Source organism: Daphnia pulex, chromosome 10 (assembly GCF_021134715.1).
Source record: "Daphnia pulex isolate KAP4 chromosome 10, ASM2113471v1".
Classification (NCBI taxonomy): Eukaryota; Metazoa; Arthropoda; class Branchiopoda; order Diplostraca; family Daphniidae; genus Daphnia; species Daphnia pulex.
In genome coordinates, this window is record NC_060026.1 from 10,571,306 (window position 1) to 10,584,055 (window position 12,750).

At 47.4% G+C, this 12,750-nt stretch overlaps 1 long non-coding RNA gene across 1 annotated transcript; it reads left to right on the forward strand.

The window, feature by feature from the left end:
• Window positions 1–11,232: 11,232 nt before the first annotated feature.
• On the forward strand, window positions 11,233–12,411 carry LOC124205012. Its single transcript, XR_006879185.1, has 2 exons — window positions 11,233–11,419; window positions 12,134–12,411. It is a non-coding gene; the product is annotated as an uncharacterized LOC124205012 (long non-coding RNA).
• Window positions 12,412–12,750: the final 339 nt, after the last annotated feature.

The following is a 12,750-nucleotide window of genomic DNA, read 5'->3' on the forward strand; positions in this document are numbered from 1 at the left end:
AGACGAGACCAGACGCAGAGAAGAAGAAGATGCGAAAATCAGGGAAGCGGAAGATTACAAACGCAAGGTGGAAAGTGAGAGAAGACAACGCGAGATACGCGACGAGATAGATCTACAGCGTTTGAGCGGCGCAATCATGCGGCAACAACTGAACGATATTACCGTCGACGATCAGGCAGCAACAACACGCGCTTCATCTGTCGTGAGCGGTTTATCGCGAGTTTCATCACATCCTTCCATCCCGAATAATTCGACCATTTTCGCTCAAACTCCAGCCGCGCCTACACAAGCGTCGGCCATGACAATCACGGCTCCGATTTCCAGAACCATGGCCACTCCGCGGACGCAGCCAAGCACCGTCGTGATTTCAACGGCTGCTCAAACTCAAGCGATGACCACACCCTTAGTCGGATCCGTGGCTAGGATGCCAACACCAACGAGACTCTTCAGCCAACCGGCAGCGACGGTGCCGTCAACACCAAAACCGACCCTTTTCGGCAGATTACTTCAAGCTATCACGCCCGGCACGCTTACACGTTCCGCATCCGTGCCGCATATTCCCTTGAATACAACCGCGTCGAATGTCATCGTTACAACCAGTATAACGAATCCGATGTTCTCCACACCGTCGTTTACTAGAGCACAGCCGGTCACGACGAGTCATTCCATGTCAATGGCTTCAAACGTCGTCACTCCACCAACGTCGTACTTCCAGGCTCCTATACCGACCGTTCCGCCAACAACGACATCGGCAAACGCTCCGATTCCTACGTCGGTAGTTCCTCAAGCGCCTACATCGACTGTACCATCGTTCGCCCCACCAACTTCCACATCAGTTGCCGCTCCGGTCTCTACATCATCGGCTTATCCGTTCACGCCGGTGACTACAGCCACCATGCACGTCCCGACGACCAGTAATGCGACGCACGTCCCAGTGTCGGTCCCGTTGCCACCCAGGTCTTCAGCTTCGGTCCCATTTCCGCCCGGATCTTCAACTTCGACTCCGTTGCCACCCGTGTCTTCAGCAAGCGCTTCGTCGTGGTTTTCATCGTGGAGGAACGTTGGTCAACCGAATTTATTCGGGCCAAGGCAACCGGCCCAGCCACCGTCCGCTCCGCCGGCCCAGCCACCGTCCGCTCCGCCGGCCCAGCCACCTTCTGCTCCGCCGGCCCAGCCACCTTCTGCTCCGCCGGCCCAGCCACCTTCTGCTCCGCCGGCCCAGCCACCTTCTGCTCCGCCGGCCCAGCCACCGTCTGCTCCGCCGACCCAGCCACCGTGTGCTCCTCCGGCCCAGCCACCGTTTGCTCCGCCAACTCAACCACCGTCTTTCCCGCCAGCGTCTAGTGCAAGCCACGCTTGGCCCCCGAATCCGCCGCCAACCACTTCAATTCAGATGGGCACGGTCCCGACGAGTTCAATTCCGACAAGTGAAACGCAAGTCACCTCCGCACCGCCTTACAGCACTAGTCATGTGCCGGTCAGCCTAGGTCCGTCATACGGTCCGGGTTTGTCCGCCTACAATCCGATTGTGTCTACAGCTCCATTTGAAATGGGTTCGATTTACGGGCCGGCCACCGCGGCTGCAACCCCGACCTCATCGTCATTTACGCCACCAACCAGTCTTGGACACGCCCCGACGTTCTTTCCAAGAGCCTCTGCACCGCCATTCGTGCCAACCAGCCTGACATTCGCGTCCGGCTTCCCTGGACCTTCCGCTCCTCCACCGACAACCGACAACCCGCACGGAGTCTATACGCCAGACGCCTGGATCCATGGCCTCAGTGCTGTTCACGCTCCGCCAGGCCGTTCGAGTATCAAACCACCGCGGATGAAGGCGCCGAGCTTTGATGGAGACCCTCGAAATTGGCCAATGTTTATTCAGATGTTTAAGGTCTTCGTCCACGATGCCGTTAGTTCCGACGCGGAACGAATCGCTCATCTTCACGACGCCCTTACTCCATCGATTAGAAAGGACATTGGTGGAGCGTTGTTGAATCCCGGTCTCTACCAACACGCTCTCAACGAGCTCCAGAAACGATACGGCAATCCGCAAATCGTCTCTCAGGCTTGCACCGAATCAATCCTGAAACTCCGGCCCTTCAAAGACAACGATTTTAATGCCCTCCGCTCCTTCTCCGCGGATCTTCACTCCGTCGTGGCGACGTTACGGCTTGGGGGGTATGGAATGGAGCTTTACAGTCACGCTACTCTCTCGCAGCTGGTTGCCAAGCTCCCACCGGCTCTGAAAAGTCGATGGGGCGAGAAGAGTTGGGCGATGCAACCTGCGCTCGCGTCTATTGAAGACTTGGACCAATGGCTCGACGGAGTTGCTATGGCCGAAAAATCCATCCGGGCCAGTTCAGTGGAATCGTCTCATCAGCGGCCCGTGAAACCGACTGAGGAGAAGCGACGTACGCACAAACCGAATGTTTTTAACATTACGTCAACGAATCCCACAAAAACTGACGCCGAGGATAAACGCCCGAGATGCTTAGGGTGCAACAGCACGCACCAGCATCGGCTAAAGGACTGCAGAAAATTCAAGGATTTGCCAGTCGAAAAACGAGCCAAGATAGTGAAAGATTCGAATCTTTGTCTTCGCTGTTTAGGTAGTGGTCATATCGGCAAAGACTGTACAAAGCCCGAACGCTGTTCCAAACCCGAATGCGATGGGACTCACCACTTGCTACTGCATGGAGCTCCACGACTTTTTCCTAAAAGGACGGATCCTAAGCCACCAACTCCGGCGACATTTTCCGGTTCAATTGCATCGAGATCGTCCGGAAGCCGCATTTTACTGCCGATCGTCCCGATCATCCTAAAGACAGATGGGAAAGAGTTCCCGCTCTACGCTCTTCTTGACTCCGGAAGTGAAATTTCCGTTATAAAGGGGGAGACGGCGAACCTCCTCAATCTACATGGCAGAGTGGAGAGGGTAGCGACGAGAACGGTCAACGGCGAGACGAAATCTGTCGATCGAAAGATCGTCAATTTCAGTGTTTCTTCGACGGACGGTCGTTTTTCTTTCGACATCTCGGATGTTCACGTCATGGAAACCTTCGAACTGAACAAGCGATCAATCGACCTTGCTCGCCTGAGCAAGCAGTGGCCTCATCTCGTTCACGTCCCAGTTTATCCGACTACGCAAGAAGATGTCGCCATCTTAATCGGCCACGATCATCCAGCAGCCATCGAAATCTTCGAGACCCGAAAGGACCCCTTCGACCAACGAGCTCCTCGCGCTTATCTAACAGCTTTCGGTTGGTGCATAGGCGGTCCAAGCGGTCGACTCGATAACGGAGCAAGTAACTGCTATCACTCCAGCACGGCCGAAAGGGATTGTGACGTCATGCTGCATCAATTCATCGAAGCCGACACGTTCGGGACGAAGCCAAACGTCGCAAAACCAATTGGTGCGGAAGAGAAGCGAGCGTGGGAGATCTTGAACAGCACTACCAGACACACCGGTGAAAGGTACGAGGTGGGTCTGCTCTGGAAAGCGGATGATTCCGTTGTCCCAAACAACTTCTTTTCCACCCAACGGCGATTTACTAACCTCGAAGGTAAATTCGCCAAAAACGAAGAACTTGCCGAGACTTACCGGGCCGTCATCAACACCTACGTCAACCTGAAGCACGCCCGAAAATTATCGAAGGAAGAAATTGACTCTGGTCCAGATGGGCGAACCTGGTATTGCTCGCATCATCCCGTCTTCAATCCGAACAAGCCGGGAAAATGCAGAGTCGTTTTCGACCTGTCCGCCAAGTACAAAGGAGTGTGCCTCAACGACGTTCTTTTGAAAGGTCCTGATCTTCTAACCAATCTCATCGGCATTCTTCTCCGATTCCGACAGCATGCAGTTCCGATCGTCGCCGACGTGGAAAAGATGTTCCATCAAGTGCGAGTGAGACCTTCCGACGGGCCGGCTTTCCGCTTCATCTGGCGTGATCCAGGTGATACTAAACCTCCGGATATCTACCAGATGGACGTACACCTCTTCGGTGCTGTCTCTTCACCGGCCGTCTGTGCCAACGCACTACAACAAGCCGTCAAAGACAGCAAAGATGCGGAATCGCTGCTACCCCAAATCACTCGACATTTCTACGTGGATAATTGGCTAGCGTCCTTTCCTTCAGCCGCCGAAGCTATCTCGACTGCCCACCGATTGACTGAAGCCCTGAAGGTTGGAGGTTTCCCATTGACGCAGTGGGCCACTTCCAACGAAGCCGTAAGGAAGTCACTTCCAGGGATTCAGCAGGAAGGAGCATCCATCAATATGGACTTAGACGCCGATCCGATCGAACGAACTCTCGGTTTAGTCTGGGATTTCCGTCGCGACGTCTTCGTCCTAGGTGCAAAGGCGGATCCTGGTGGAAGAACAAAACGAGATCTTCTTAAGTCAATTTTCAGCATCTTCGACCCCCTCGGCTTTCTAGCGCCGATAGTTTTCCAAGCAAAGGTCCTCATGCAGGATATATGGCGCCACAAATTCGATTGGGATGACGAGCTAAGCCAAGATCTTATTGACCGCTGGATCAGATGGGCAGAAAATTTGCCCTCACTCTCCGGACTCGTTTTAGAACGATGCATCGCTCCCAGCCGAGAAGACATCGTAGCGACCGAACTGCACGTTTTTGGGGACGCCTCAGAATCGGGCTTCGGTGCTGTCGCATACGTCCGATTTTTGTTCAGCGATGAATCAGCCAGTGTCCGGTTCATCATCTCGAAAGCTAGAGTCGCTCCGCTTAAATTCCTGACGATCCCACGTCTAGAACTTAATGCTGCCGTTCTTGCCGCGCGTCTCGGCGCACAAGTGCGTACGGAGCTGGACATCGTCTTCGACCAAATTCTTTATTGGACCGATTCTACAACCGTGCTTAGCTGGATCACATCCCGTAATTGCCGTTTCAACAATTACGTCGGAAATCGTGTTGGCGAAATATTCGAAAGTTCAACGCCCGCTCAATGGAATTACGTCCCAAGCGCCAGCAATCCCGCCGACGACGCCAGCCGTGGTCTCGATCCTTCCGAGTTTACCGTTGATCATCGTTGGTTCTCCGGTCCGCCGTTTCTTCAAGGCCTCGACGAATGGCCGAAACTCAAGGTTCTTCCGCCGGTGGAAGCAAGCGACCCAGAGATCCGCGAAACGTCCTGGGTCGGGCTTGTACAAAGAGAAAGCGACACAATCGATCTTCTCATCGAACGAAAATCCCGGCCTTTGATCATCTTCAACACCGTCGCCTATATTTATCGCTTCATCCGGAACGCCCGTCAAAAGGACCGCAACCAGCGTAAAACAGGCCAGCTTTCGGTCGAAGAAATTGAAGTTGGAAAGGCGTTCATTCTCCGCCGGATGCAATCCAACGCGTTCCAACAGGAGGTGAACGACCTACGGGCCGGCCACCAAATCGAAGAGATTTCCAAGATCGTCAAGTTGACTCCTTACTTCGACCACCACGGCCTCATGTGTGTTGGCGGGCGACTTGAAAAGGCGCCTCTCCCGATCGACGTCCGCCACCCAATCATTCTGCCTCGTTCCGAGCGGATGACTGAGCTAATTCTCTTCAAACTCCACCGTGATCGCGGCCATCTCTCGGCTAGCCAGCTTCATCACGAGGCGCGTCAGCAATACTGGATTCCGAAGGGCCGAATCGCGGCCCAACGAGCTTACCACCAGTGTCACCGTTGCAGAAGGATAAACGCGAAAGCAAGGAATCCATTCATGGCTGCTCTACCCGCTTCCCGGTTAAAAATTGGCTATCCCGCGTTCACCCACACCGGTGTAGATTACTTCGGCCCCATCGAGGTGTTAATTTTCCGTCGTACCATCAAACGTTGGGGTGTTCTCTTTACATGCCAGACTTCAAGATGCGTCCACCTCGAAATGGCTTATTCAATGGATACAAGTTCCTTCATCGCTGCACTCGAACGCTTCCAGAATCGTCGCGGCGTCCCAGCGTCTTATCACAGCGACAACGGGACTAACTTCGTCGGAGCGCAACGAGAGCTGGCCGAATGCCTCCAGAACTTGAACCAACATGCCATCCAGCGGCACCTGAGTCGTCAGCCGTCAAAATGGGTTTTCAATCCTCCAGCTGCTCCACATTTCGGGGGTAGTTGGGAACGGATGGTTCGTGCCGCCAAGATCGCGTTGCAAGCAGTACTAGGAAATCAACGCCTCACCGACGAGATCCTGTTAACCGCCCTCACGCTCGTCGAGAACATCCTCAATAGTCGCAAGTTGACCCCAATGAGCGAGGACGCGACCGATCCCGAATGTTTGACCCCAAATCATCTACTGCTGGGCCGTGCAACTCCAAATCTTCCGCCTGACGTCTTCACCAAGGATGATTTGAACGCCAAGCAGAGATGGCGAATCTCGCAGGCTGTTGCGGATCAATTCTGGCATCGTTGGATGAAGGAGGTTCTACCGAGCCTCACCGAGCGCGAGAAATGGTACCGAGAAGGCCCAAATCTCGAAGTAGGAGACATCGTCGTCATCATCGATCCAGCTACACCTCGTGGATCGTGGCCGACTGGAAGGATCCTGCAAACATTCCCTGGCGATGACGGAGTGGTCCGCTCCGCGACCGTCCAGACGAAGGGAACTGAACGCCATCGACCAGCTCACCACTTGTTTCCCCTGGAATCCGTCCGGATCCGAGAGGGTGCTCTTCGTATGACGAAGCGCAGGGCCGGCGATGTTGGCGTTCCTGAGCCCGCCAAGAGCGTGCGTTTTAATTTGGACCTGGCAACGCAGCGCGAGGGGTAAGGGAATCGGAGACGAAGGGCGGAGCTTACCAGCACGCTGCCACTTGGAATCCATTCGTCGCGAGAACCACATCTCCGCTCCGTAATTTTCCTTTTTTGCTTGGCTTCACCAGCGCTTGCAGTTTTTTCGTGTCAACTAAAACTAGTTTAAATTGTTTGTGTAATTTGTGTGTGCGTGTCTTGAATTGTGGGGAGCCCACGCCGGGATCTCCTTTCTGGATCGTAACTTTGTGTGTTGAGACGCGTGGTCTGGCAGCCATTGTGTCTCGTCTCGTCTCGTTTTTTCCTGTTCGTGCCGTGTGTTTCATGTCCATTGGAAGGCAACCAGTGGACACGTTGAAATATACATCAGTTTAATCTTCTGACGTTTGTTCGTGTCCTTTTCCGTCCCGTAACCGGCGTGGTGTGGCAACATTTGGTGCATCGACCGGGAATCGAACCCGAGTCGCCCGCGTGGCAGGCGAGCATTCTACCACTGAACATTAGTCTTAATTTAATTCACTATTACTGAAAAAAATTTCAGTCGACATTTACTGCATTGAAATGATGCTTTCTGGTGGAATAGTGAATGAATCTTCAACTCCGAGTCCTTTTCATGTTAAAAGAAATATCTAGAGTAAAGTCTTGAGCATTATTTTATAAATATATATACAGTTTCAAATGGCGCGTTGCAATGGTCACACTTAAAATTCCATTCCTTTGCCTGTTGTTGCGTAGTGTGGCGTGATTTGTGGGCAGTTAAATGTGATTTCTGAAAGGAAAGTATCTAGCGTATAGTCTTGAGCATTATTTCATAAATTTAAATACCAATTTGAATGACGCGTCGCATTGATCACACTTAAAATTCCGTTCTTCACTGTGGATTGATTTGTGGGCATTCAAAGTTGATTTCTGAAAGGAAAGTATCTAGCGTATAGTCTTGAGCATTATTTCATAAATTTAAATACCAATTTGAATGACGCGTCGCATTGGTCACACTTAAAATTCCGTTCTTCACTGTGGCTTGATTTGTGGACAGTCAAATTTGATTTCTGAAAGGAAAGTATCTAGCGTATAGTCTTGAGCATTATTTCATAAATTTAAATACCAATTTGAATGACGCGTCGCATTGGTCACACTTAAATAATCCGTAGATATCAATATTTGATTTCAATGGTGGTAGATGGTTTCTGAGAATTCTGTTTAACTGAGAATAGGAATATTGGGAGAGGGAGGAAACATTGTTTGAAGCCTGAGAAAATTTCTTTTTAATTTTGAAATTTTTGTCTTCCAAATTTTGGCTGCTGTTGGGAGCTCCTTGTTCTTTTGGGGGAATGGAGGGGGTTCTTTTGCATTTTTTGCATTTTTTGCATGCATTTTTTGCCGCGCCTTTTAGCCAGGAGAGTCTGTCTATTGTATGTGTGTGTGCGTTTCAGTGGCTCCCTTATAAGTTTTTAAGAAATAATGTGGGTTAAGAAAACATTATCCACATTGCCCAAAGGAATTGACTGGGAAAAGTCAAAATTTTGATTTACCTTGGACATCTTCGGTTTAGGAAATGCAACTGGAACGTCCTGGGTAGCTATGAAATTCACAAAATATGCGATGACTCTTTAGTTAATAAACTTATTTCCTTTTTGTTTCGAAAAAGACTCGAACTACCGATCACTAGAGTGTTGGGCTAAGACTATACCACTAATTTGAGCCATCAGATAAATAGTCGGCTACTACAGAAAGTATTCAGGCTTCTGGCTTGACAGTTGTGGGCATTTGGTAGGCGACACACTTTTGACTGAATAAAATTCACTTTCCCCAAGAAATATTTTGATCCTGCCGGTCAACAGCCACCAGCCAGCTCTGTTGAAGATTAACGTGAGTGTATTCAAACTAAGTTCTTCTTCCCTGTGTTCCACCAGGTGGTGCTGTTGTTGATCTCCCTGTGCCAAGTTTCCTATCTATAGTTCTGTTAGTTTACCTGCTGTCATTTACGTGTAATCTCTGGTTCTCTTTACATGTTTCGTATGGTAAAGTTACTCTTATTCTCAATACAGCTAACTGGTAAACTTGCTTGTCTTGTATTCTTGTATTCAGTATATTCAATATTAACTATCCGGTATGTAAGTAGTAAAATTATCCTCAACATCAATTGGAAAAGGTGTTGCCTCACTTTCTTGAGGAATGGCCATTGGAACACGAAAAAATACGGTGTGCAGCGCTAAATGCAACGCGTCGGGCGGATATACCAGCTTTCCGGCAGGGGATCCAGTGATCCACGGCGGCCAACACCTGCTTCAAAAATTCCAATTCGCCAAAAAGAAAGGCTATAACATAAAAGCAACAAAACTACAACCCCTCAGTTACTACCAGAGGAAACCTATACAAAACCTCATGAAAAAAAACCGAAAGGAGATCTTTTCCGTTTTTAATGAAATTCTGTTTTCAGATGGAAAGTACTGAAAGTTCAGTCGAATTTATTTTTAATCATGGGAGTGGAATTTAAAAGCAAAAAGATGAAAACATTTTTTGTTTACCCATGTCCTAAAACTTTTAGCTTCTTATCCGGCACTAGTTCCGCGGCCTGTCACAGTATACGACCCGGATCTGTTATACAAACGGAGCCGCCAACCATTTCGACTATGAGAAAAAAGAAGAAGAAAAAAAAAGAGGTGCCAATGACGCACGTGGTAGTATTCAGCTTGGGTAGTTGATTAACTCAGCTATTGGCGTTGGTGTTGCACGCATATGTTAATGAGACTATGCTCCTATTCACCTACAGATCCACCAACACATTGGACTTGGCAAGTGAATTTACTTTGGCGTTGAATTTACTAGAGAGTTACATGACACGCAATGAAAGGTGGGCCAACAAATCGGCGGTTACAGTCGCACGCGGATCTTTTTTCTCCTCTCAAATAATATGATTGCATTTATTTGTAGAGCATTAATCGGTAAGTGAATTAGTTTTTCTCCTCGTTGTGGCACTATTTCATTAACAACAATTGAAATGAAAAGTAACGTGAATTTAGTCTAGATCTAATATGAACCTAATCAAACGAATTACGAAAAATGTTCTCGACGCCACTTTTAATTTAGTGAATTAAAAAAAAACCTGCTGGCGTTATCCACAATTTAAAAAAAAACGGCAGGATGAGCGCTCCTCGCTCGGCTAGAACTAATTCGACGCAGCGCAGACATGACATTTTAATAAAAGCGAACAGACGCAACTAAAACCAAACCAAAATTAGAATCGTTTACCCACGTTCAAAAACGCCAAGTTCAGGTTGAAATCAATTCTGGACGATTCACTCAAGAAATGACACGGTGATGGTGGTTTATAATCATAATTATACTTGCCGCTTGTTCACGGAGCTTGCAGGTATTCAGGCTGTATTATCTTGTTCATTGCATTCGCGTTGAAAGCTTTTCTCATTTCAGCGTTTTGGGACGAAAGTTGCGACTAAATCTCGTTGCCGACAAGCGGAGAAAATAACTCGAGGCTCAAAGATGCGGCGTGAATCAATGGTCGTCACAGGTGAGGGGAGGAATTAAACCCATTTGTTATTGTTGTGAAGGACGTGCGGATGTCGGATGTGTCATCCTGCCGCATTAGAGGCATGGATCAGAAACTGCTAAAGAGAATTAGCAGGTACAAGTTCTTCTTTCCCATGAATCGGCTTGATCTGAAATTGCACACATAAATAATTCTCAATAATTTAACGTCAAGATGGATAGAATTATTTCAAATGAAATGTTAAAATTACAATTTTTTTCAAATCTTATTCCACTTAAACAGTTAAAGGAGTAGTGTTAAGTCAATTTTTACTGAAATGAATTACTAGACAGCTTCATCAAATTAATTAAAACTTAATCTTGGTGTCCTGATGTGGAAAGAAAATTACTGAATGTAACTCAGAAAATAAATGCTCATACATGTGATTTAGAGAAGTGAAGTGACATTACCAACTGGACGGTAATTCACAAATTGCCAGTTGATTAGACAGAAGCTGATTGCGAAAAACTTGAAGCTGCTGCATTCCACGAAATGTAAAACTTTTGAAATTCTAAAATTTAGACAAGTTTGTCCCGTCATACAATTTGGCAAGAAAATTTATAATTATTAAAACTGGATGTACATAGCCCACGACAATCACAGACCAGTGTCCCAGACTTACTTAGATGTCTGCCATGTCAACCAGCTGCAGAAATTCCTGTAGATTATTGTGTTTATGATTATCACCCAATGTAATCGAGTATGAAAAGATCAATTAAAGCTCCTAGCCTCCTACTCTATTTCACCAGCTGACACAACAATTTTTGAAACTGAATGACTCCATATTGCTCCAAGGATGGAAAATCCACCTACAACAAAATAGAAAGGTATAAGTAGAGATAAGGTTCACGCTGTCTCTAGATTCCACCATAATTTATGCTTTGCTAAACTTTTCCCCATCAAACAGGTTATGGGCCCATTAAATGCTAAGAACTAAATATGGAAAACTATTTACATTGATTATAGATTAATATGGCAAACAGTACGGCAACGGATGTTGGTCACATTGCCAAATTTGACGGCTCGAATTTCCCGTCCTGGAAATACGGTGTGTGGATGCTCCTTGAGAAGAATAGGCTGATTTCTATAGTTGATGGGAGTGAGAGACTGCCCGAGCAGGTAAATCGATTCTTTAGAATACTTATTGATGACAGTCTTTGGTATATGAAGATGCTGCTGTTGTGACTATAAATCAATGGACCATGTGAGTGTATGAATGTCACCCATATATCAGGGATGTCTGATAGTTGTCAGAAAACCACACTTAGTTGAGTGATGGCTAATATTGTGTGAATCTGAATGGGCACTTTGACGAGTGAACCTGGTATGCAGAAGGCAACATGTTGACGCATATTGAGAATTGGAAAACCACACTTAGTCGAGTGATGGTTAATGTTCTGTGAATTTGTATATCACTTTGATGAGTGATACCTGGTATGCAGGAGGAAACATGTTGAGAATTGGAAAACCACACTTAGATGAGTGATGGCTAATGTTGTGTGAGTTTGAATATCACTTTGATGAGTGATATCTGATTTGCAGAAGGTAACATGTTGAGAATTGGGAAATCACTCTTGATGGGGTGATGACAAATACAACTCAAATCTGAGTACTACCCTTTGCTGAGGGTGGACATGCAGTTACGGAGTAAACCATCACTCACAGAGTGAAATGATTTCAGCCTGATGGTAAATGAATTTTATAGTTAAAGTCTGGAAGTGAACTGACTGAATGATGATGTGTCCGTCTGCATTATACCAATAGGCTAAGAGAAAGATAACTTGATATGTACGTTGTTGTTGAACTTGCTGTTAAACCTGATCTGTATCTTAGGTTCGGAATGAAGCCGGGGCAGTACAGAACTATAATACAATTGATGACTGGAAGCAAAAAGACGTCGAGGCCAGAACACTCATCTACTCGACAATGAAGCCAGAGAAACAAACAACACTCCAAAGCTGTACAACAGCATTCGAAATGTGGAGCAGAATCCAAACGGAATATGACTTAGTCTCAGCTGAAAGTGAACCCCTTCTGTGGGGTCAGTTCTATGGCTACAGATTTCGGGCAGGTAAAAACAATTGATGGAATAAAAAAAATTTGTGATACGAGAATACGTGTGGGGTCGTTCACATACTACGTAGTGGGCTTAGGGGGGGGGGGGAGGGTATCAGACAAATTACTTCAAAATACCACGGGGGTAGGGGGGAGCCCGGGGATTTGATACGTAGTAGAAACAAATTTTCAAAAATTTTCAAATTAAAAAAAAAAAAAATGTTTTTCCTAAGCTGGCAACGCTGTCGTTGTTTATTTTTGGCGAAAGCTCCTCATGAGCAGTCTGTTATGGTATTTTGAAATTCGTTTGTGAGTGGATTGAAACTTAAGAATGTCTAAACAAAATCCTACGGGAAAACCGGACCTATATCAACAGTTATATCAAGCTTACTCTG